This window comes from Martes martes (assembly GCF_963455335.1).
Source record: "Martes martes genome assembly, chromosome: 13".
Lineage (NCBI taxonomy): Eukaryota > Metazoa > Chordata > Mammalia > Carnivora > Mustelidae > Martes > Martes martes.
Window position 1 is genome coordinate 67,456,982 of NC_137901.1, and position 23,892 is coordinate 67,480,873.

Consider the following 23,892-nt stretch of genomic DNA (forward strand, 5'->3'; position numbering starts at 1 on the left):
TTGGCCAAAACATTGGATCCGGAGAATCAACTGGGGATCCCAGTTCCCAGCTCTGTGATTGAATCTGAGTAGTAGTACAGGAGATACCAGGGAGGGCTCCCTGGCTGCTACTCACACCAGAATATGATATAGTTGCCAACACTGAATCCACTGCTCAGGATGCAGGTCAGTTGGGCTTTTGTTCCCTAGATACAGAGAGGGAGGTCAGCTGGGTCAACACAGGCTGGGACAGGGAACCTGCAAACACAGACACTCAAGGGTGGTGGCATTAGAATGGGAAAAAAATCTCAAATGCTGAGCATGGAAAGAGTCCTTTGGGGCCACCCAATATCCTTGGGGTCAGTCCTTACTTGTCTAGTGAGACAGGAGCACAAGGAGGACAGGTATCCAGACCATGGTGATACAACCCCTGATCCCCAGAGTGGTTTGTGCTGGCCAAGACCTCCTTTTCTCCTCCATCCTCTGTCACAGGAAGGGCTGTTCATGCAAATAGGATCCATCCAGTGAGTGCTTAGCCCCTCCCTGAGCCCTGGAGCAGGATCTCAGCTCACACCACACATTGAAGAGTATGTAGTTTGCTGAGACTACACACAAGTCCCTGCTCAGGGGACTGTGCCAGATCAGAGAGAACACAGCTGCTGAGTACAGAGCACAGAGCCCAGCACACAGGCCCAGGCTCCCTTGAGTGAAGGGTCCCCACTGAGCCACTGTTTGGGGACAACAGGGAAGTCCCACAATGGCTCCTGCTGTTCACAACACACCCACCTCACCATGGACCAAAGCCCTGAGAGCCCAGTGCCTTTCAGCAGCTCACCAGTTCCCTGTCTTTTCTCACTCCCATGTCTGGTCTCTACATCCTATGTTTCATATATACTGTATATGATCACTATGATTTCTCACTCTCTGGAAATGGCAAAAATGTATAAAAATCACCAAATAGTGTTCATCATCCTCAGAGAAGTTATTGTAAATGGTGAATGCATCATGTCAAACATCACTGATCAGAGGACAGTATAACTGATTGGAGGGGCTTGTACGAGATCTGGGAATGGTAAAACTGGACATTCCTATTGAGGCAGTGGTTCAGCAAACATTTCAAAGATCATGTGATGCTGTTATAATGTGGTCAGGATAAGATGTGAAGGAGTGATTTCTGAAAATTTAACAACTTTGCCTGACTGAATATTTAATGGTGAATAGTAGACTTATACCTGTTTGGAAGTGATATGTATCTCCTAAATTCATTGGTTTCTGCTTTGAAATTTGGCATTTCTGCTTTGAAATTCTTGTCAGGATTCTGTCTCTGTTGCCTCACCAACTGTTTATTTTATAGCTAAATTTATGTTCCACTTATAGTTTTGTACCCATTGCTTTCCTTCAGTGGGGAGATTAATGGAATGCTTTATTATTGTTTCCACATGCCTGGGAAAGGGGGTGCAGAAATCATGTTCTCACTGGGCCCCAAAACCAAATAGGTTATATGTGCAAACATTCACCAAATCTCTAGACTCACAAGGACCTTAAGTAATAGGCCTATGACCACAATCACCTACTTCCTTCAGAAACCCTCTCTTCAAGTCACTCAGAAGGGTCCTTCTCCTACAGCTCAGACATGTCACGTAATGTGTTCACCCAATGGGTTCAACCCCTTCAGTGTCTCCTCACTGTTGTTGAGATGGATTTCACCTGCAGATCATGGCAGACCCACATTTTGGCAACATTGAGCATGTGTTGAAAGCAGGGCAGACACCAAGTGTAACACACTGTGATCTACATTTCTCTCCTTGTCTTCTATTGATCTTGAATGCTATAGCTTTTTTTAAATAAGATTTTATTTATTCATTTGACAGACAGAGATCACAAGTAGGAAGAGAGGCAGGCAGAGATAGAGGAAGGGAAACAGGCTGATCAGAGAGCCCTACATGGGGCTCGATCCCAGGACCCTGAGTCATGGCCCTAGCCAAAGGCAGACTTTAACACACTGAGCCACCCAGACACCCCTTGAATACTATAGCTTTATAATAGGTCTTCAAGTTCAAGCATCAGTCTTCTAACTTTTTTCTTCCTCTGCAATATTATGTTGCAAATTTGGATCATTTCCCTCTGCGTGTAAACTTTTGAATCAGTTCCTCAGGATATATAGAATAAGTTGCTGAGATTTAAGGGTTACATTGAATCCTTACATCCAAATCAGAAGAACCAGCATCTTCAAAGTAATGAGCTTTCTCATCAATGAACATAGACTAGCTCTCAATTTATTTAGGTTCTCTTTGATTTCATTCATCAGAATTCTGTTATTTTCCTTATATAGATCTTACACATATTATGTTTGGTTTTTGATCTAAGAATTTCCCCTTTTTTGGGGCCAATATAAATTGTGTATATTTCACACTCCACTTCTTCAATGCTAATTAATGGGTAAGCACTTGATTTTTCTATATTAAGTGTGCATTTGAAACTGCTGCAATTGCTTATTAGTTTTGAGATTTTTCTTTTCATGTGAATTCTATTTTATTTTGTACATAGATGATCATATCACCTAAGAATAATATAGTTTATTTTTCCTTCTTAATCTGTTTCCCTCTAGATGAATGGTTCCAGGGGAATATTGATGCATTTATTGAGATGATTATATTTTTAATTTATTCTCTTATAGAGTGAATGACCTTGACTGACTTTCAAATGTTTCACAAACCTTAAGTGTCTAAAATGACCACCTTTGATGCGTTGGGGATCTCTTAAAGATGTATTCAATTAATTTGAGAGAGAGAGAAAGGTGGGGCAGAGGGAGATAATCTTCAAACTGAAGTGTGAAGCACAAAGGGCACAATCCCATGACCCATGAGGTCATGATCTGAGCAAAAACTAAGAATTAGATGCTTATCTATCTGAACAACTCAGGTGCCCATTTGATATATTGTTGACTGAATATGCAAATATTTTCTACATTTTCATCCCTATGTCTATGAATCATATTGATTCTTTTTTTTAATAATATTGATTCTTTCCAACACACGTTGTTTCCTGTCTTGCTAATTTTGGCCATTCTAACTGGTGTAAGGTGGTATCTCAATGTGGTTTTGATTTGAATCTCCCTGATGGCTAGTGATGATGAACATTTTTTCATGTGTCTGGTAGCCATCTCTATGTCTTCATTGGAGAAGTGTCTGTTCATATCTTCTGCCCATTTTTTAATATGATTATCTGTTTTGTGTGTGTTGAGTTTGAGGAGTTCTTTATAGATCCTGGATATCAACCTTTTATCTGTACTGTCATTTGCAAATATCTTCTCCCATTCCGTGGGTTGCCTCTTTGTTTTGATGACTGTTTCTTTTGCTGTGCAGAAGCTTTTGATCTTGATGAAGTCCCAAAAGTTCATCTTTGCCTTTGTTTCCTTCGCCTTTGGAGACATATCTTGAAAGAAGTTGCTGTGGCTGATATCAAAGAGGTTACTGCCTATGTTCTCCTCGAGGATTCTGATGGATTCCTGTCTCACGTTGAGGTCTTTTATCCATTTCGAGTTTATCTTTGTGTACGGTGTAAGAGAATGGTCAAGTTTCATTCTTCTACATATAGCTGTCCAGTTTTCCCAGCACCATTTATTGAAGAGACTGTCTTTTTTCCACTGGATATTTTTTCCTGTTTTGTCAAAGATAATTTGACCATAGAGTTGAGGGTCCATATCTGGGCTCTCTACTCTGTTCCACTGGTCCATGTGTCTGTTTTTATGCCAGTACCATGCTGTCTTGGTGATCACAGCTTTGTAGTAAAGCTTGAAATCAGGTAACGTGACTGTTGGTGGGAATGCAAACTGGTGCAGCCACTTTGGAGAACAGTGTGGAGATTCCTCAGGAAATTAAAAATAGATCTTCCCTATGACCCTGCAATTGCACTGCTGGGTATTTACCCCAAAGATACAGATGTAGTGAAAAGAAGGGCCATCTGTACCCCAATGTTTATAGCAGCAATGGCCACGGTCGCCAAACTGTGGAAAGAACCAAGATGCCCTTCAACGGATGAATGGATAAGGAAGATGTGGTCCATATACACTATGGAGTATTATGACTCCATCAGAAAGGACGAATACCCAACTTTTGTAGCAACTTGGACAGGACTGGAAGAGATTATGCTGAGTGAAATAAGTCAAACAGAGAAAGTCAAGTATCATATGGTTTCACTTATTGGTGGAGCATAACAAATAATATAGAGAACAAGGGTAGATGGAGAGGAGAAGGGAGTTGAGGGAAATTGGAAGGGGAGGTGAACCATGAGAGACTATGGACTCTGAAAAACAACCTGAGGGTTTTGAAGGGGCGGGGTGGGAGGGTGGGGGAACCAGGTGGTGGGTATTAGGGAGGGCACAGATTGCATGGAGCACTGGGTGTGGTGAAAAAACAATGAATACTGTTATGCTGAAAATAAATAAAAAATTTAATTTAAAAAAATTATATTGATTCTTAACTTATTTTATTTTAAACTTTTTACCTGGTTATGATATTGGAGAAAAACTGGATTTATAACATATATTCAAGTTTCTTCCTTCCCCTCCATTCTCTGTAGTATTCTCATTATTTCCTCTTTAAATGCATGATAGAATTTTCTAGTGAAGTCTTCTGGCCTGAAGTTTTCTTCATGGGAAGGCTGTCAACTTAACCAATGCACAATTTCAATGTAGTTACTGGCAAGCAGGAGTTAAACAATGTGACTCCTCATTCCTGGAACAAAATCTACAGTTCATAATTTATGCCTTGGAATGTGGTTAACTTGACTGTAACTTTCCTTAAAAATTAATATCATTGTGGATATAAAATAAACTGATATATTAAATTTCTGTATTTTTTAGTGATTTTTATGCTTATTTTATTTTTTAAAAATTTTATTTATTTATTTGAGAAAGATACGGAGACACACAGAAAGAGAAAGGGAGAGTACAAGCAGAGGTGGAGGCAGAGAGAGAAGGACACTTCCCCTGAGCTGGATGTCCGATGTGGGGCTGGATCTCAGGACCTGGAGTTATGCCATCCTGTGTCTCTTGTTATTTCCCTGGGAGCCTTTTATAGTCAGAAACCAGAATGTTCAGATGATCCAGTCTCCAGGACGAATTATACATCTACATCCATTGGCTGCATATTCTCCCTCACTTCTGTATCTCCCAGCATGCATTGTGCCATAGCCAATGCTTGTGACCATCGGTAGCCTGAGATTTTGAATCTGTTTCTCAGTGTTCTTTGGTCTTCAGTGGGATTTGGGGAATGATTGTGTCAGAAGATGTTGTCACGGCCTCCTAAGGAGATATTTTTAGAAATAATTTCATAATAAAAGAACAGGTGCTTTGCAAACATTAACAGTCATACAAATCTCCTGGAGGAATTGTTAAATGTAAATCTATGAACATCAACACATGCTTCAGATTTAGAAGGTCTAGGATGGATAATTGAATTTTTATCAAGCTTCCAATTAAAATAAATTATTAATCTGTCTCTCATTATCAAATTACTGAGTACAATTATAACTACCAATGCTCTCTGGATAATAGTCTTTATTGAGAGCAGCAGGAGATTGAATCTTTTTTCCCTTCTAATTATTTATTTATTTATTGCTAATATATATAATTTTTTAATTTTTTATAAACATATAATGTATTTTTATCCCCAGGGGTACAGGTATGTGAATCGCCAGGTTTACACACTTCACAGCACTCACCATAGCACCTACCCTCCCCAATGTCCATAACCCCACTCCCCTCTCCCTCTCCCCCACCCCCCATCAATCCTCAGTTTGTTCTGTGAGATTAAGAGTCACTTATGGTTTGTCTCCCTCCCAATCCCATCTTGTTTCATTTATTCTTTTCCTACCCCCCAAACCCCCCACATTGCATCTCCACTTCTTCATATCAGGGAGATCATGTGATAGGTGTCCTTCTCTGATTGTCTTATTTCGCTAAGGATTATAACCTCTAGTTCCATCCACATTGTCGCAAATGGCAAGATATCATTTCCATCAACAGATGAATGGATAAAGAAGATGTGGTATATATATACAATGGAATACTATGTAGCCATCAAAGGAGATTGAATCTTAGTACTGATTTATATGTAATGGAATTGAGTCCCCACTCAACACATCAGGCAGGTGAGAGAGGAAGCACAGTCTGAAAATGTCACAGTGGAGAGATGGACACACACTGGGATAACCAGGATGGGGGACACATGGCCTTGAACCAAGGAAGAGGAGGATGAGGCCAGGGAGCTTCCCTTCCCATGGTGGTGGTGATCATTACCACAACCAACTTCTCCCCTGTCTCTAAGGCTGAGACATTCATAACCCTTCAGGGGGTTCCAGTTACACTTCCTCATAGATTTAAATGACTATGTAAAGACCACCACCCACAGACAACAAACAGTGATAGCTGGCCTTATCCTCAGCCTCGACCATCATGATAGTGAGGATATTTTTGTTCCCAGAGCTGGATCCAGAGAAGCAATCAGGGATCCCAAAGAGGTGGCTGCTTGTGCTGTGGATGAGCATGCGGGGAGCCTGGCCTGGGGTCTGCTGGAGCCAGTGAGGGGAGTTAGTTGCAGAGACTGAGCCAGAGCTGAGGCCACATGTGAGTGTGACTACCCTCGTGGAGACACTGACAGTGACGGCTCCTGGATCACCACAGTCTGAGAGTCTGCTCCTATTACCAACAGGAGAGAAAGCTGTTGTTATGGGAAAAAAGAAGCCCTTGAGACCCTGCTTTTAAATGTGTCCCATGGACAGATCCCCTACCCCTGACCCTGGCCATATGCAAAGAGCCCAAGAAGAAACAACGTCCAGGCCATGTTGGGGACACCTGCAGTATGTGGCCCTCACAGACTCTTAGGCTGTAGTGGGGTGTTCTGGACCTTTTCATATCTCCAGACCTGTTATGAGGAGAAGATGCTTCATGCAAATCAGCTTCCTCTTTCTCAATGCCCCAGAGTTCCTCACATGTCCCCTGGGAGATCTTGAAAGGAGAAGATGCTGTGAACTCACACACAACAATGCCTGCATCATGACCTGAGATACTAAGTTTCAGGGGGACATCTTTCACCAGATCACATCCCCAGTGACCTTGGTGACTTCTGTTTAAGGTTTGGTCTATTTCAAATGTGTTTATTTTATCTGATCATCCTATCCATCTCTCTTTCCATGAATATAAGATCTAGACATTTTACTCCGGTTCCATGGAGGATGAAGTATGAGACATGCATGAATCTGAGCTGAAGGATGTTGTGGTCCCTGGAGGCACAGGTGCAGGAAAATCACAGTGAGGATCCTCCTTGCCCTAGTGGGCAAAGGTCATTGTTAGATTTCCCTAGTCTTCCTGGCCCAGACCCTGACTCTCAGGAGAAGCCCACCTGTGCCTCCTACTGACCTCAGGCACATTCCCCCACAGAACATGACACACTCTCCAGCATTCCTGGAAGGACTTTGTGACCTTTGCAGGTGGATCCTTCTTTTTTTTTTTTTTTAAGATTTTGTGTATTTATTTGACAGACAGAGGTCACAAGTAGGCAGAGAAGCAGGCAGAGAGAGAGGAGGAAGCAGGCTCCCTGCCGAGCAGAGAGCCCGATGTGGGGCTGGATCCCAGGAACCGGGATCATGACCTGAGCCGAAGGCAGAGGCTTTAACCCACTGAGCCACCCAGGCAACCCGCAGGTGGATCCTTTTAATGTCACCATCCAGGGCAGTAGAATGAGTAAGTCACCTATGTGGGGTTTTGGGTTGATCCATCCATTTTTCCAGAGAATCAATGCCCTCAGGTAGACAACTTACTAAAACATTATATAAGTAGAGTTTTCAGGATTATGTGAAATTTCAGTTTGCTTCTGCCATGTCCCTGGTTTCACTACTGGGGCATAATGTAGTTGAACCAAGCTCAAGGCTTAAATTTTCCCAGAGAAACCCAAACGTTCAACCCTGGAAGTAATTCTACTTGGATTACCCTTACAGGTTGACTTACTGGTTATTATTGTGGTTGTCAGGGTCTCCTGTTAGGGTCATGAGAACCCATGGCGTATACATTGCCTTTATCTCTGTCTTTACCATGAGAATATCATGCTTTACCATGAGAATATCATATCAGGCACAACATATCTTTTCTCCTTAATTATTTTGGTGGATCCTCACTTATTCTTTTTTTAAGATTATTTTTATTTATTTGTTTGACAGACAGAGATCACAAGCAGGCAGAGAGGCAGGCAGAGAGAGAGAGGAGGAAGCAGGCTCCTCGCTGAGCAGAGAGTCCAATGCGGAGCTCAATCCCAGAACCCTGGGAGCATGACCCAAGTCAAAGGCAGGCGCTTTAACCCACTGAGCCACCCAGGTTCCCCCTTATTCTTGGATATTACCCTTACAGACATTATTTTGCATTAGTTCCCTGATGCATTTAAGGTATTTTTAGTCAAATATTATTATTTTTCATAGTAAATGGAATGGTAATAAAAAACATAAATATAAATGGTCTATAAAACTGATATGATACTGTCCATTGACAACCCACTCTTCTGTTCCACAGCCACTTACTCCCTGAGTGGATAACTGAAACCTATCTCAAGAATGTGTTCTAGTAATTTTATACATAAATACATATATATGTATATGTGCATATATATATATATGCACAAAATGCTTGAATTGCACAGAAATTATATCTCTTAAAAACACCTTCACAATTAGGAAGATGGGAAATTATATAGGCCTCACACCATATTAACACATGTGATAGCTCATAAATCAACTTCTCCCATCCTGTAAATGAAAACAAATGATTACATAATTGCTCAAACAGACCAGAGACCTTGGTGTCCTCACTCCCATCCTAACCCCAGAAGTCATGAGCTTCAGTGGAAAGGAAAGTCAGTTCCAAAAAAGTCTGTGGGAGGCAGAAGTGGGAGCTAGCAGCAGTCCTGAACCGACATCAGAGGACAAAGTTCTCTGAGTGTGAAGACACAGGACAGCGAGGAGGAGACCTGGGCCCTGACCACAGAATGGGCCTCCAAGAGGGAGAAAGGAGGTCTCGGATGCAGTGCTGTAGGGCAGATGGGGTGAGCACTTTAGGTGGGGAGCCTTGAAAACACCACTGTGATGAGAAAAGAGGGCCAAAGAGACATTTAGTGTCTGCCAGGCACAGGGGAGTGGAAAAAGGGAAAGGAGAAAGAGCCCACCTCCCACCATAAGTCAAGAAAAAAAAATGCAGGAGAGAAAAACTAAAAAATCTAAATAACAGGGGCGCTTGGGTGGCTGAGTGGGTTAAAGTCTCTGCTTTTGGCTCAGGTCATGATCCCAGGGTCCTGGGATCGAGCCCCGCATCAGGCTCTCTGCTCAGCGGGGAGCCTGCTTCCCTTCCTCTCTCTCTCTGCCTGCCTCTCTGCCTGATTGTGATCTCTGTCTGTCAAATAAATAAATAAAATCTTTAAAAAAATCTAAATAACATAATATTACTTTTCATAACCAAATAAAAGAACCATTGACTGAATTATTTACTTTGAAAAAACCTAAAAAAATTGATAAGGGATATTTGATATTGGAAAATAAAAATTAAAAAAGAGCATTGAAATCATAATTATTTTATAGACAGCTGTGGAAAGGCAAATCATGAGCATTTCAACATCCCATGCATTAAAATTAGATAGATTACAGATAGATTTCCATGCCCTCCACACAAGGTGACATGTACATACGTGAAGCAGTCTGCATATTTCCAGATGGTGGTGATGCCCCACAACAATACACACACCCCTCATGACAATGAACAGAGCACATACATACACATACACATACGGGGTTCAGTCCCTGTGAAATGTGCACAGTAGAGAATTCACTGCAAACAGGAGGGAATTGGGGGCCGCAGAGGGCTGAGCGCAGTGGGATACTGGCATGACTGCTGGTGGGTCAGGGGATTCTCTGCAGGTGATGGGAATGTAAATTTAATCTTGATGGTAGTTGCTCAACTCAGTTAAATATACTACAGATCACTGAATTGTACACTTTAGGGCACTGAACTTTATGGCATGCAAATTATAATACATTTGTTTTGGTTTTAGGAAAAAAATAGCAAAAGAAGGAGCTATTGTCACTCTCCCTATAAAGTTGTTCTGTGGTCAGGCAGTCATGCACTCAGCCCTCCTGGGTCTCCACAGTCTCCCTGTTTGTCACACACAGTCATGGGGGTGACCATGGGGAATAGGGGCAGCTTTGTCTCTGGTAACCATGGTCCAGCAGCTCTGTGTCCTTGTTGATGCTGTGGTCCCCTGCTGAGCAGTAATAATCAACCTCGGCCTCAGGCTACAGGCCAGAGATGGTCAGAGAGGCCGTGTTCCCAGAGTGGGAGCCAGAGAACCAAGCTGGAAACCCTGAGAGCTAGTGGTTCCGAGCATCACAGTTTTGGGGCACTGTGAGAAGTCTGTTGGTACCAGCTGACAGAACGTGCTCCAACATTGTTGCTGTTCCCAGTGCAGGTGAGGGTGACCTTCTGTCCCACAGGCCCTGGCATGGAGAGGCTTCCTGTGTCAGTGCAGACTGTGCCCAGGGCCCTGTAACATTTGCCCAGGAACTGCAACAGACCCACACAGGTGAGTCTCTGATGATTGTCTAAAAGAGGTTCTCAAGAAGAGGCAAGAAATAGCCTGGGGCTCCCCATAATCACTCCCCCTACTTCCCAGAACCAGTCACCTGAGCAGAGAGTGAGGAGGGTGATGAAGAGAAGGGTCCTGGACATGGTGGAGGTTCCCAGTCTCTGATTCTGAGCTCACAAGCGAGAGGACTGCACAATCCCTTTCTTATTGTCTCTCCTGGAAGAGCAGAGAGGAACCCTTCATGTAAAATATTCCCTCCCCTGGGACCTCTTGGCATGAATTTGGGGACAGTTAAGTATGGGGAAGGGCTGGGGAAGCTCTCTTGGGCCCCAGTGAGCACAGAACAGAAGCACAAGGCAAGGTTCCAGGCCTGGGTGACCAGTTGATCCTTCATCCCACCTCCCAAACACACAGGGACAAGCCCATAGCATCCCTGCTGCCTCAGAGTCCAGATTCACCACGGACTTCGAGAGACATCCTGGAGCTGAGGAGAGAGAGTAAATACTCCGGACTTCTGACTGCCTGGATCACCACCAACCCCCACATAGGGACATGGGGTTCTCATCCCCTGGGGGGCCCTCCCTGTGCTGCAGGTGCCACACCCAAGTCCTTGTTTCAGAGACATCTCCTCCTCCTCAGCATGAATCACCCTCTGCTCCTCCTGCTACTTAGATAGTTGTGTTTTGGGGGCCAGAGGTGAGTGGCCCCTCAGGAAGGATACATCCTACACACAGTTAGAAGTGTAGAGGGCATGCAAGTCCCTTCACAGCCTCTTTGCGGGGGGTGGCTACTGGAGGAGACAGCCAACCTCTGTCTCATATCAGGACACTTCCAACCTAGCTGACAAATCCCCATAACCTTCTACTCTGTCCTTGATGGCTCAGGGTTCATTAATAACAGTCTTCAGGGAATTCTTCAAGGAGAGACCAGAATTATAAAGAAGTGAAAGGTGGTTCTTCTGTGTCTCCTCTCTGAGAGCACCCATAGGAGATGGTCAACAACACAGCCCTCAGGATGTAGCCAGGAACCCCCAGGCATGAGGGGAGACACCAGGTATGAATGGGTCTCCTGCCTCAGACACTAGGTTCATCCTGGTGGCACTGTACATTTGGGGACATAGGGGTGGAGGTCTCAAGGACATCACTCAGTCTCATGATCCAGAAATTCCTTCATGCTATAAATATTAACAAGATTATTTTCTGCAGTGATGTTATCTAATCCATTCTGCTCCAATAAGGGCAGAATGTGTGTGTGTGTGTGTGTGTGTGTGTGTGTGTGTGTGTGTGTGTGTGTCTGTGTCTCTGTGTGTGCTGTTTATTTCTATCCATCATCTCTCACTTAACATGCAACTGTATGTCTTATTCATACAAATGCTAATGGTTCCTTCAGAACTTTGCATAAATTATCTGATCACTGCCTTTCATAATGAGTCAGAAAACTGAAAATGTTCCCATGATCTTCACAAATTTGTTTTTCTCCTTGCAGCACTAAGTATTTGGAGCTTGCTGATACTTACCTGGTGTTCAGTAAATACTTTTGAATTAAAGCAAATAAATCAGCAAATAAAAAAATACAAATATCCACCTCTTTAACATACGCCCAAAATAGGTATCTCAAGCTTCATTAGGACCATCATCAACTCAAATTCTGAACCACAGACATGGGTATCATCTTGGAAACATCTTTATACCTCACACACAATCTCCAAGTAATTCTTAAATCCAGTGCTTTCCACGAAAAAAATTACATTAAAATTTCCCTGTTACCCAGATAAATCTATACATTCAAAGCATTTCCTATGAAAATTCCAGTGACATTATTCTCAGAAATAGAAAAAAATATATTGAATTTTGTATAGAGCCAGAAAAGATCTCAAATTGCCCAAACATCTTGAGAAAGAACAAAACTAGAGACACCATAATTCCTGCTTTCAAATTATAACACTATATTATTGAAAACAGTATCATATTGGCCTAGAGACACACAGATGAATTCCACGTAATAAAACAAACAAACAAACAAACAAACACAAGTTCCCCTTGACCATCAGGGAGGACCTAGGCTGATACCAGGGCCTTTGTGAGGTCTCTGGAGAAAAACTGACACGGATTTTGAAGGGGATTCAGACAGTGATATGCATGACTCGTATAGCAGTTGCCCCAAATGAGATCCTCATGCTCTCTGTGGTGTTTCATGGCACACTTTGGGACACAAAACTAGAATGACTGGGCACCCTGCAGTGGGCACATTGATACCCATGCCATGGCAGGCACAGTGCATCCACATGGCCAATCTGGGGTAGGAAGCACAGCCCAAAGAATGCTCCCACCTGGGACAGGCCACATCTGACAAGAGCCCCCATAGATGCTGCCCTCTGCTCTCTGTTGCCTCCTGAATTGGCAAGGGATCCTGGAGCCCTGGCTCCTTGGCCAGATCCATGTTACACACCCCCCTATTGGGTACATGGTTACTGCTTGGGATGATGAAGAATTCTAGAAATGGCTAGTTGTAATGGGTACACAACATTGGGAGTGTACCCAATATCTCTGAATTGCACATTAAAGAGTGAATGAAACAGTGAATTTTCTGTTATGTATATTATTTTTATAAAGATTTTATGTATTTATTTGAGAGAGAGAGCATGTAAGAGAGAGCATGAGAGGGGAGACAGTCAGGGGGAGAAGCAGACTCCCTGCGGAGCTGGGATCCCATGCAGGAATCAATCCCGGGACTCTGGGATCTTGACCTGAGCTGAAGGCAGTTTGTTAACCAAATGAGCCACTCAGGTGCCCCTGTTATGTATATTATAATTATTACAAATCATTAGTTGACAATCAGATTATATTTAAGAAGCTGTTGGGACGCCTGGGTGGCTCAGTGGGTTAAAAAGCCTCTGCCTTCAGCTCAGGTCATAATCCGAGGGTCCTGGGATCAAGCCCCGAGTCCGGCTCTCTGCTCAGCAGGGAGCCTGCTTTCCTTCCTCTCTCTCTGTCTGCCTCACTGCCTACTTGTGATCTCTGTCTGTCAAGTGAATAACTAAAATCTTTAAAAAAAAGCTGTATGCATAAAAATATCATTTATATCCTTACATGTGTAACCCTATTCTAAATCATTCTCATTACTAAAAATATGCAGCAGTTTTTAATTGTTTTTCCTGTAGATTTCACATATAAATAAGAAAAAAAAAACCCACATAATTTGTCTTTCGATGTAGGCCTTATTTCACTTAGGGTAATGTCTTGCAGGTCCACCCTTGTTGTCACAAAAAGCAGGACATATTCCTGGAAAAGCTTATGGGGTGGACTTTCTTGTGCACAGGTGGGGGTGATCGTGTTCATGGTGCTGCATTGCCCCAATACTGTGTGGATCACTGACAAGCCCTATCGTGGCAGGAAAGAGGAGGAGGACACAGTCAGCGCCTGTGGGCTCAGGAAATCTGCCGCAAGGGTTATGGGCCCTGACAGTGTCAGTTGTGTGTCCCTCACATCTGTGGGATCTACTTCACCCACCTTCCCTAGAGCAGGCTCAGCATTTGATAGCAGGACTGGAGCCTTCCCCTTACCCCCACAAGTCCCACTGAGAGATCTGCGAACAGACACTCAAAGTTCCTCCAGGGCTAACTACCCTCTCCTGACATCACAGCTGAAATGATAGAATCCAGCATCTGTTCCAAGTCAGTTGTGCCCCTGGAATGCTTCCTGTTCTGAGTCCTTACTTGGTACCAATCTTAGCGCCTTGTTCCCGAGACACAGAGCGACTCAGCCAGTCCTAAGCACAGGAGCATGGAGGGAAGGAGGGTCTGTGCTCTGAGCCCTGTCGGAACAGGGTCCATGCTCTGGAGGACTGTCCACCTGCATGGATGATCTGCAGGCTCTGTTCAAGAAAATTAAGGAAAATGTATGTGCCTTTATAAAGATAGAAAAAATGTGAGCTCAGCAGGCTCTGATTTTTTACACTTGGATCAACAGGCAAAGTTTCTCCATTACTGTGAGTTTTTTGTTCTTTGTTTTGTTTTATTTTCCCTTTGAGAGATCACTTAGGTTGCATAGGAAACTGGGAGAAAGGATATTGTGATCTAAAAGCTATTTCCAAATACAGTCAGTGTGTACTCTAGTTATTTTAATTTGGGAGAGAGTCAGAGTACAAGGTTGTGATCAGGCTGAGGTATTTGTCCCACTTCCCCATCTGTGTGTGTCACTGTGACCAGCACCACTGTACCAGACTGCACAGTAATAGTCAGCCTCGTCCTCAGGCTGCAGCCCAGAGATGAGCAGAAGCCCTGCATTGGCCGAGGTGTCCTTGGAGCCAGAGAAGCGACTGGGAATCCCAGGTCCCAGCTCTGTACTTGAGTAGTAGTACAGGAGATACCGGGGAGGGGTCCCTGGCTTCTGCTGGTACCATAATATGCTATAGCTGCTGACACTGAAGCCACTGCTCAGGGTGCAGGTGAGTCTGGCTGTTGTTCCCGGAGATGCAGAGAGTGAGGGCGGCTGGGTCAGCACAGGCTGGGACAAAGATCCTGCAAATACAGACATTCATGGGTAATGGAACTATAAGTGGGAAATACAAAACAAACAAACAAACAAACAAAAAAACAGAAAACAAAAAACAAAAAAACCTCAAAATCCTGAACATGTAAAATGTCATATGGGGCCCCCTGTGTCCCTGAGGCCCTTCCCTACCTGTGCAGAGAGACAGGAGCATGAGGAGGACAGGAATCCAGGCCATGGTGACACAGACCTTGGTCCCCACAATGGGCTGGTCTGCCCCAGGCCTCCTTTTCTCCTCCACCCTGTGCCACAGGCAGGGCTGTCCATGCAAATGGGGTCCACCCAGTGACAGCCCAGCCCCTCCCTGAGCCCTGGTGGTGGAGCTCAGTTCACATCACCCACTGAGGAGGATGGTATTTTGTTTCACCCCCTGGGAAGCACCTGCTGAGACCACACAGCTCCCTCTCAGGGTACTCTGTCAGACCAGAGAAGACACAGCTGCTGAGTCCCCATCAAGGAGAGCAAGTCCCAGTCCCCAGGTCATTTCCCCTGAGTGAATGTACCTCAGTAAACCGCCTTATAGGGATCACGGGGCAGTCCCACAGCTCCCCCTGCTGGTCACAGGTTGCAGCAGTCCCTATATCCCAAAACCCTGAGTGCCCAGCTGATTTCCGCAGCTCCTCAATTCCCTGTGTATACGCATATCCATCATACAATTCTTAGTACGTTTCTCCTGCTCTCTGAAAGTACATCATTCCAAGGGTCTTTAGTAAGCCAGGATGGCATAAGACAAAGAAGCAATTAACATTAATTTATATGCACAAACTTTTCCATGTTTCCAGACTCAAAAAGGCTTTCCCAGGCTTCTCTAATACCTAAGGACACATTTTGCTGTCAGATGTACAAAATAAACAGAGATAAATAAAATATGATAACATACACAGTTCAATGTGCTGGTGTCCTGATACTGAGAGGCTTGTGTGTAGTTCCCAGGGAAGGAGCTGTATGACTCCCTTCCAGGTATGAGTGGTGCATTATCTTGTAGAGTCTCTCTGAAAACAGATGTTGAATGTTAGTTTGACTTTTCTTTCTTTTTTCTATTAATATAAAACTGCAAATCCACTTCGGATTTATTTCATCAGTAAAATCAGGTACTTATGTAAATGTTTCATAAAAGCTAAGTGGCGTAAAGAGAACGTACAACAGTCGGGGACACCTGTTCTTGGATTCTGATGCTTGTGCTTGCTTTCTGTAAGTTCTCACTCCAGGCAGAGCCCTCGTCTATAAGATGTGTAAATACGTGCATATATAATTAGAGGACATTCTAGATAACGCTGAGTGACCCAGGTGTGCATCAGGTCAGGTGATACAGACCGGGGGCACACCTGAGCTGCTTTGAAGAAATTGTACGGACTGTTTCTAGGAAAGGCATAGACAGGGAATTTTGTAGAAATACAAGCACTCAGTGTCATCTTCTAAAGAGGACAATGCAGCAAACATTTGAAAACATTGCCTTGAACTTGCTGATGGAGATTACATTTGATTTAATGGTGGGTGAATAAATAAATACAAATAAGGAATTTTGTTGGATTCACATTTACCCATCAAGAAGAACTGAGTTCATAATCCCAAGTTTATAGGTTCTACGTATCTGTGGCGTATATTTCTTGGCAGGAGTTTGTCTTAGGTGTCATAAAATTTCTTTATATTAAAAAATATTTACTTGTATTTCTTGATGTTTTGTCTTAGTTTAGTAGAAGTTAAATGTGGGATGTTATTGTTTTCCAGATGTGTTCAATGTCTGACCAGTTGGTTCCATAAATTTTCCCTTCCTCAGTGACCCAGGGTTACAACTCAGGTTTTACTGGGCACATGTTCTCCAAACATCCAGATTCCAAGGCATTCTAGTAAATTCCTGTGAAGAGGATCACTAGCTTTCCTCAGTTACTCTCTCCTAAAGGCAGGCATGGGATCTTACTCACTGAGCTCAGATAGGCACCCCCTCTAGTGACACTCCCATTGTTCTTGGCAGAAAACCCAAACCCCGCACTTCCCAAAGAGGCCTTCATGCTCTGGTCCCACCCTTCATGCAGCCCCAACCCTTGCTCTCTGGCCCCCACTGTCCCTCTTTTCCTGTTATTTCAAAACCCTTAATTTCAGCCCCTTCCCTGATCTCTCAGCCATGTCCTCCTCATTCTTTGGGAGATTGGTTTCCACTTGTAATCATGGAAAAAGCACATATTTTGGCAACTCTGAGTGTTATTGGCTCTTCATTACCTGATATACTCACATCACCACAGAAGGCAGAAGAGAATGTACATAAATATATAAATGTAAATATATATACATATTCAAGATATGAGAAATAAATAAATATGTATTTGTATATATTTATATTTAACTTAAACTATAGATAAAGAAGAGCTTGCATCTATATTCAATACAAGATCATAGATATAACTCATCTTGATGACTATCCTACTAGCTTTGTCCTTTGTCCTGCTCCCTTCCTGAACGTGAAACAATTCCAAGCACTCCATCATCCATATATGGTATATGAACCTCATGAGATTTAGCACATTTCCTACACGTTCAACGTGCTAAAAGTCTAGAAGAAAAAGAAAGGGATTCCACCTACTCTCAGATCAGTATATGTGTGTTGTCATTCATCAAATCTCAGGATAAAGAGACAAACTGGATATCTCTAGATTTCAGATAACATGGAATTCTCAGTAAAGCCCAGAATGGCAACAGGGTGCGTGTAGGGGGTTGGGCAGAGGGCCACCATGTTCTCCTGGATCACACATCTTGACCCACAGCCCTTCTTGTCATTGTCACCCAGCAATTATGAGGGTCATTTTGCTTCTGGAAACAAAGTAATTCTATTGCATTGGGAGACCAATACCTATAAAATGGTATTCTTTATTTACCTCATAAACATCCACAAAATCTAAAGCATGAAGTTTTCTGATCTCAGTAGAGCACATAACAGTAGAAACAATAATCTGAGTTGCGTTTGATACCAGAGAGGAGCATGGGAATGATGAATAAAGATAGGAACAGGGCTAGAGAGTATGCTACTACATTTGCCCATGGACCAGGAGCTCTGTGTGACATTTGATTGCATCAGCTCAATAACAAAGATAATCAGCCTCTCCTCAAAATGAAGCCAAGAGATAGTAAAACAGTTCCTGATAACACAGTTGCATCTAGAGAATGAGGCTGGAATTGAGGACGGTCATTAATGCTGTCCCAAGTGCAAGCATAGGGGCTCAATCTGAGCCTTGATAACAATTTCATGTGAAACCCCTGTGTTTATTCTCTCCTGTGCAAGTGATAGTGGCCTCAAATCTGGAATCATCAAGAACTTTACAGGGGCAGTAACACACGTCCTGACCCGGACGTCCCACAGCCTGACCTCACAGAAGCCCTAATAATGTATAGGGGGTGAGCAGGACACAGACTCTGACTGTGGGATCAGAAAAATCCATTTGGGATGCCCATGGACCCTTAGTAGGGCTGGCTATAGCAGAGCCTTATCCATGGACCCCATTCCCCCAACTTCTCTGGAACATGCTTTCCCTTTTCCAGCCATTATGCAGAATCTTCAATACTCTCTTGGATCATAAGTGGATTCCTGGACTCAAGGCCTCAAATTTTTCCTCCCCATAACTTCACAACTGAAATCTCAGATGCTTAGCAGATATTACAGGCCAGCTCCTCAAAGGTCTGCGTTCTCACATAACATCTCACAACCCAGAGCCTCATCCATGGGGCACAGTGAACCTTGGCCAGTCCTGAGCACAGGATCCTGGGAGGGAAGATAGTGTGTCTGCTCTGCCACCTGGAATGGCAGAGTCCATGCAGTAGAAGGCTGTCCACCTGTTGGGATGCTCCCTGGGTTATGTTGAGGATAAAGGCAAAGAAAGGCTAGTTTTCCTTATTTCAAGAGGAAAAAAAGGCAGATACACAGAATCTGGTTTTGTCCTAGAGGAAACCTGTGAAACACCATCATCATCATATTGAAGTATTTGCTGATATTTTTGTTCTATTTTCCTTAAATCCAAGGCATCACTGAATGGATAATTGAGAGTAGAACCATCATGAACCAATTTGTAAATACAATTACAGTTTGCGCATATACATTTATTTTTGCAAGTTTTGAATTGCCGTTGAACAAGACAGCAAATGAAGGGTTCAGTCCCAAGTCTCCATCAGCCTGTGTTACTGTGAGAAGCACTGCTGTCCAATCACACAGTAATAGTCAGCCTTGTCCTCAGGCTGCAGCCCAGAGATGAGAAGCAGCCCTGCATTGCCTGAGACAACTTTGGACCCAGAGAAGCAGATGGAGACCCTGGATCACATCTTCATTCTTGAGTCTGAATAGTACCAGAGATACCACGGAGGGCTCCCTAGCATCTGCTGGAACCAGTATACACAGTAGTTCCCTACACTGAAGCCACTGCTCTGGGTGCAGGTGAGTCTGACCGTTGTTCCCTGAGACGCAGAGAGGGAGGGCTGCAGATTCAGCTCAGGTTGAAACAGAGAGCCTGTTAACACAGACACTCATGGGTAATGGGGCAATGAAGTTGGGTGTTTCTTCATCTTGGCACTGATAATGTCTGGGAGCTCATGCAAAAGTCTTATTTGTCACTACCTGTGCATAGATGGAGGAGGAAAAGGAGGGGAATATTCTAGGCCAGGTCGATGGTGACACAGACCCTAGTTTCCACAGTTGGATTGGGTTGTCCCAGCATTGTCTTTCACTTCTTACACTCTACAGGAAAAGTAATTTGTTTATGCAAATCTGCATCCTTTAACAGACTCTCTCAGAGTCCATGTGATCACTGATTCAGGACCTGAGGACAGAAGAATTCAGGGGCATTTCTTAATCTGAATCAGACCCAGGAGGTGGTGGAGGGAGCAGGAAGCAGCTGTGGGGACACCCACAGAACCCTGCACAGGACCCTTTGCCAGGCCCTGAGGGACCAGGCTCCTGGATCTCATCAGGGAGTACACAGGGCAGCCCTGCCTCTGTCAGTGCCTGAAAGTAGGGGGCTTCCCCAGCTGTGAGGGTGCCAGGGCAAGGCCCAGTGAGATGTGTGGTGCCCCCTCCTGCTTACATGTCCACCTGCAGGGTCCTCAGTTTCCGGAGGTTAATATCTACACCTGTGCCACTAGCATTCAATAGTGACCTGAATGACTGTGTAAAACACTGTCTTGTGTTTGATTTAAAGAACACGGACACATGTCTGTGATTTGAGAGGCTTACAACATGGAGGGAATGGTCACCCAGAAATAAACACTCCTGAGATTGTAAGAGTATGTTCCAACCATGAAACGTATAAAAGAATGAGATTATCTCACCCATGGGATATTTGGCATTTCCTCACAGGAAGGCTTCACAAATGTCTCAGGAGAGGAGTGACTGCATTCTCTATATGGACTCATAGAAGAAAAAAATCAAAACATGGTGAGAAGATGCTCAAACCATGAAGGGATGTGGCAATTTCACACACGGGAAAACCATCTGCTGACACTGTGCACAGGGGAAGACAAGGGTGGACACAAGAGGGCAGAACTGAAGAAACTATGTGTTCAGGGAAGAACAACTGAGGCAGGAAAATAGGAGGATGGGATGCAGGTGGTTATGCTCACAGGAGAAGCTCAGGACTGTGGTGCAGGAAGAACTTGGGGAGAGAAGGAGGAAGAGTATAGTGTGAAGTAAGGGTTTCTGCTTCGACTGGACCAGTAGATGGCGCTGCTGTTTACTATAGTGGAACATTCGATAATGAGATAACTTCTCTGTTCATAAAAGTGTTGAAGATCTGAGAAACAGTAGAAATACTGAATTCCAAGCCCAGAAATGGTGGACCTTGACCTTATGTGGCAGCAAGCAGTGACCACGGTTTAAGGCAGGTGTCCAAGCGTGGCGGGCGGTTCTGAATGTGGGTGGGGACACTTAGGAGGGACAAGAGCCTAGGACATAAACCTGGTCACTATCCCCATGTACAGAATGGGTGAGAAGAGTCCAAGAGGCAGAATCCCTTAGTCCAGGCATGCTCCCATGTTCAGTCCTTTTATCATGCCCGCAGCTTGTGTGTTAGTGATGTCCTACCTTCTCCTCAGGCTCCCAAGTGGTAAGCTGGGCCTCAATTTAGGTGAAAACAGCCCCTCTTTGTCTTTCCTGTGTAAATGTTCCAGGGCGAGTGAAGACAGTGAAGAAGTGTTCACTGGTGATGTTTTCAGACCTTCACACCTCAAGCGTGGCTCAGGAGGAGGCACGAGGGTGCATGAACGCGGAGCCTCCAAGGTCAGGTTGAAGTGCCTGGGACAGTGGGCATCCGAAAGAAAAACCCAAACATCTCACCCCATCTGCACATCCCACGACCTCCAGCCACAGGAAGGCATAGCAGCATGCTCTCTCACATACCCCTCAGCTCCCAGGGGAAGGACCTTGCCCCTCAACTCCATTTCCTCTGCTTGGTATCTGTCATGGGGAGTGGGCTGGGAGGACCAACCTGAACACTGAGGTCCTGAAAATGAAGTCAGCTAGACACTGGGCCCACATTCAGGCAGGGGATGCTTTTCCAGCTTCCATGGCCCCATGGAGCCTGAGGACAGTCTCATAGTGTCCCTCTGCCCCGGTCCTGTTCCCCTGCTATCTGGGATGAGGGATATAGAGCCCAGAGCAGAGAACACCTCACCTCCACTGCTATGGATCCCCTGGCCACTCTCCATGGGAGCAGGCCACCCAAGGGTCTTCCTTAGGCCTCAGCCTCATGGCCACACTCAGCTCAGAATCCCCTGCTGTGGCTTCTCACTGAGGTCTGTCTCCGAATGTCTCCACTGTTCCAGTGCTATCTCCACTATTGTGGTGAGGAAGGGTGTTGGCAGCAAACCCTGTTCAGGGAGCAAAAGGACAACGCCACTTCACTTGTCCAACATGTGACCCAATCCCATGACCTTGGAATGACAACCCAAGAAAAAAAATGAGATGGACACAAAACCAGCCAACCCCTCAGGCATCCCTAGGTTTCCTTTCCTTTCCTTCTGTTTCCTTTCCTTTGCTTTCTTTCTTTTCATTTCTTTTCTTTCCCAAGAATGTTTTGTCATTGGAGTTATACAGAGTCCAGCCATTTCAGGTTGGCTCTTTCACTGAACAATGTGGATCTAAATGTTCTCCACATCTTTTCATGGCTTGATGGTTCAGATTTTCTTACTGCTGATCAATATTCCATTATTTGGGCACACCCCAGTTTATTCCTCCATCACCTTCAGAAATTAATCTCAGTTGGCTGCTTTCAGGTTTGGACAGTTATGAATAAAGCCACTGTCAACATCCCTCTGCAGGTTTTTTTTGGTTACATTTTTTTTTCAACTCCTTTAGGTAAATACCAAGTGGCGGATGGATTATTCAGGCTAGACAACGCTTGCTTTTAAAAAAACAGCCAAGCTCTTTTTCAAAGTGACTGCACCAACCTGCATTCCCCCAAGGAATGAAAGAGGTTTCCTATCACTCCATGTCCTGGACAGCCTTTAGTGTCATCTGTTTTGTTTTTTTTTTTTTTTTTATTTTGGCCATTTTCATGGGTATGTAACAATATTTCATTGCTGTATTATTTTATAATTCTCTATTGACATATGATGCTGAACATCTTTTCTCAAGTGTGTTTGCTATCTGTATGTCATCTAAGACTGTTCAGATATTTGCAATTTTTATTAGATTATTTATTATTGAGAAAATTCTTTTTTAAATAAAAAAAGATATTTCCTTAAATCAGTTTCCATTTGGACTAGAAACAAATATGCAAAAAAGAAGACTGTCTCCCATGTTTCCTCATTATTCCAATCCTTTACTACAGGCTGATGTGTGTCACAGGTAAGTTGTGACTTCCCTGAAATAAGGAGAGAGGTATCCAAACTGAATGTTTACTCCCCACAGCTACAGGGATGGTGAACACCCTTCTCCCTGCCCCTAAAGACTCTTGTAACAATCTAAACAGACCTTCATGGTTCATGGAGGAGCCACCTACAGGTTACATTCCTGTCAGTGTCAGATATTCCCGGTCCCTATCATTTCCTGAGCAGCATTCTCTGAGATGATTTCATCCACAGGGATGGTGGGGAGAACTCTCAGGGTCATGAACTGTTCAGGAGTAAGCGGTGCATAATGGTGCAGAGCAAAGACTTCCACTGTGATGTGTTTCCAACAAGCTCAGTCCCTTCTGTGGTAAGTCTGGAGCTTGGATGCCTTTTAGAGTCCTGAAGTGGGAAATTAGAGGACCAACTCATGGAACCATGCATCAGTCAGTTATTGCATGTGGGCTGCCTTTGGAAGAATTAGTGACCATGAGTGATTGCTTATGCAAGGACAAGATCCATAAAGGGGCTCAGTAGAGACATGTTGGTGAATGATTTAGTCCCTGGGAGGCCACCACTATATAACATATAATATAACTTATAATTATATAATATATAACTATATAACAGCACAGACCTTGCACTGTTCAGGTCCCCTGACATCATAGCGGGAGCCCTCAGAACAGCTCCTCCTGGATGCTTTTTAATCACGTTCAGTGTAGGAAGCTTGCAAGGCATCATTCAGTGGTGTAAATGACAGGCCCTGCTGCTGAAATTAATCTCAAGGATACAAACAATGCCAAGAGTATTTCTCCTCTACTATCCATTCCAGAGTCCATTCCAGCTTGGTGAGCTGGACTGGTCCAGGTGGCACATCTGGTAGACTTCTTCAACCCCCATTCCTGAGAAGATCAAGCCCATTCAACTTGTATTCTTAG